This window comes from Octodon degus, unplaced genomic scaffold, assembly GCF_000260255.1.
Source record: "Octodon degus isolate 3935 unplaced genomic scaffold, OctDeg1.0 scaffold00041, whole genome shotgun sequence".
NCBI classification, from domain to species: Eukaryota; Metazoa; Chordata; class Mammalia; order Rodentia; family Octodontidae; genus Octodon; species Octodon degus.
The window spans coordinates 2304915-2308178 of NW_004524617.1; the positions used below are offsets into that span (position 1 = coordinate 2304915).

General features: G+C 34.2%; 1 protein-coding gene across 3 annotated transcripts in view; it reads left to right on the forward strand.

Annotated features, from left to right (window-relative positions):
- Dmd (dystrophin) overlaps positions 1-3264 on the forward strand; it is a 1613500-nt gene that overhangs the window by 696779 nt on the left and 913457 nt on the right. The gene's annotated exons all lie outside the window — the stretch shown is intronic.

Below are 3264 nucleotides of genomic sequence, written 5' to 3' on the forward strand. Positions count from 1 at the left end.
CTGTTTATCAATAAAATTATGAAAAAAAAGAAAAGCTGGACTCACCCATAGATTCATAATAAGTCAGGCCACAGTGGTGTCAGTGCTAAAAATGTGTTTTCAGAGGTTAGTGTCCGTTTATTGCATCTGAATGAAATAATTTCCACTCAAACAATTTCTCCCCTTAGATAGATGTGTACTAGCTCAAGTTAGACTGAGCAAGTTATCTGAGCTCATTTAGTTCTTATTTTTAAGGAGTAGTGTTGAAAAGGGGAAGAACAGACAAGAGACATTTCCTTTTTGTGTTTAATCCTTTTCCTAAAAAAGTTTCAGTGTTTTTAGTTAAATAATAATATATGAGTGAGTATACCAGTGGAATGTGTTATGAAAAAGAGCAGATAAAAGTTATTGTACAAAAAGGTAAATTATGTTCATTTTCCATGCAACTAAGATGGAAATTCATTGAATGCTAAAACTTCCCTGAGTTCCTCTTCCCATAGTATATTTCTGGTCCTCATAAAACCGTGAATATTGTTGAAGTTTTTGGATAATACTGTATTTTAGTTGATTTAGACATCACTTTTTCCATGAACACTGGATATCATAATCCTTTTCTTTCCTTATATCTTTCCTTTTACTTTCCATCTACCCTGAAAACTATCACTTAAGGTGAAACAGTAGGATAATGGGGAGAAAAATAAAACATTCAAGTCCAAATCCCAGCTCTAACATTCACTGATTTTAATCTGACATTCTTTTGTATAGAAATTAAAAATGAAGTCAATTTTCTTGGAACTCGATTGTCTCAAGAGAAAATTAAATTGGGAACATATTTCCTAAGGTATCACAATAAAAAAAGATAACAAATGGAACCTTTCATTGTGGGAATAATTTTGCTAACAGCCTAAAGAGAAAAATGTAGGTTTTCACAATTCCTCCACTCTCAAAAGAAAGTCAGCAAGTTGCTACCAGAAAATCAATTTCGTGGGAGTTTCAGTGTTCACCAACCCAACTTGCCCATGTGAGAAGAAGATGATAAACTTGAAAGGAGTTCATTTAATTGAGAATTTCTGCAGGAGATCATTCAAATAGGGCTAACAGTTTCTTGGCCAAGAGAAACTACTATGGCTTTTACTGATTTCTTGCAATAGGGGGATGATAACAGTGCTTTCCCTCTCCCCTGCCAAGCCAAGGAGGACGGTTCCAAAATGAACTTCTGTTGCATTTAGTATTGAGATCATTGTGTTTATAAAATTCTAAAAATAGTTTATAAAATGAAATATCTGCTTCATTTTAAAGATGATATGTATTTTTCACCCCTAGAATATTGTAAATACTAACATTTGAAAGGTGTCATGTTACTCTTTTGTGTTCAGGGGAACCCAGTACCACAGTGATATTATATTTACCATTATCCACTTAACAACTTATCTTTAAAAATGAAATTTTTAAAACATGACTTTTTGCTTTACATCATATCTCATTCCACTTCCCCAAAGAACTATATCCTAACTTAATACATCTTTATATCATAAAGTCTTTTATTAACCTATCTACCATACTTCTGCATAACAACTGTATCTACATGGATTTATTTTAAACATGGACTTGTTTTAAACATGGACTTGTTTTAAAAACAAGTCACTATGATTCTAAGTCTATTTAAATTGGGTTAGAGCTATAATTACTGATAACAAATATACTTATTAGTAACCACATAACATAAACAATGTATCTGTTGAGCTTTTGACAAGTAATCATTAATCATATCTATGGAGTTTTTATTGGAAATGAATATATTAACTGAATGGACAGTATATTCTTGAGGATTCTTTGACTTAAAAAAAGGATTTCAGGGGTTGGGGATGTAATTCATTGATAGGGTGCTTGCTAGAAATCGTGAGGCTGAGGGTTCAAGTCCTAGTGCTGAATAAAATCAGTCTCCAATATATTAACTTGTAATTTTATTTGGCATAAATGTTTCTTGGACACTGTGACCACTGGGGTAGATCAAAGATGTAGTTTTGTTTTGTAATGTTGGTAAAGGACTATTGTAAAAAAAAGTGTGAAAGAAACTTGGCCTTGCATATGTACCACAAGAACAGTCCCAGTCAAATCTCTCATAGAGGCTGTGAAGCTGGAAACTGATTCCATCTCCACATATGCCTGGGAAAGTCTTCATGTGTTGCCAATACATAACATTAATGAAGATTGCCACTCTAGGAAAAATGGGAGTTCTGTGGCAAGGAAAGAAAGACAGCTGGGTCCTTGGCAGGACATTTGTTAAACTGTCAAAATGTCATGGGGTTTATCTCAGAGTCTATGCCTTTGGTCATTGCAATCTACTCACTCTAGCAGTAACTTATTACTGTTGAGTCACACTAAATTTCTTAATATCTACACTCTCCCATCCTATTTCACATGTCCTGCTTCGAGGTGATATTCCTTCCATCCTGCCCTTATGCCATCTGTGTTTTTTTTTAGAATTAGACCCAAGACTGTTAACCCCTTCCTTGCCTTTACTCGGGTTCATCTCCTGAGGTCAGTGTATTCCATTTCCTGATGCAGCCTGAACAAGGCTGAAAACTCTCATGTGCACACACATAAGAAAGGCACCACCAAATGCAAATGTATTTGTGTATAATTCCAGTCAGTCTCTCCATGTAAACTGGTGATATTTCTATTCAGTTAAGAAATTATTTATTACAACTTCCTACTATGTTAAGGTGCCTCTGTGCTCTCCGTTTGATTACAATTGAATTAACATACAAATGTACTCACTGTACTAAACAAGATCAGTATAGACATATTTGCATTACCATATAGTGACCACATTTAAATTATGCTATATTGGCTGAAAACAATGGTACCTAACTTAGCCTCTTTGCTACAGTCTTTACCGATTTTCTCAATTGGGTTATTTTTTAGATTGCTATTACTAAAGTACAGTCACTGGACCAGCAGCATCTAGAAGGTCGATAGAAGTGCCGGTCTTTAATTTTCTCCATACACTTCCTAATTCCAAATGCAAGGAACTAAAGTTTAGGAATCTGCTTTAACAAGCTGTCCAGAAGATATTTTCACTTGAGAAGGAAAGGATTATGGAGATAAGAGGCAACAAAAACAAGGATAGAGAGATGATTAATGAATGACCTTAAATGTCGACAGAAAAACAAATTTTGGGATATTGAAGTGTAGTCTGGTTTTAGAAAGACCTAGATGCTATATTTAGGATCTTAGACATTTTATTTAAGAGACATGGAGACCATTCAAAGACATTATTGG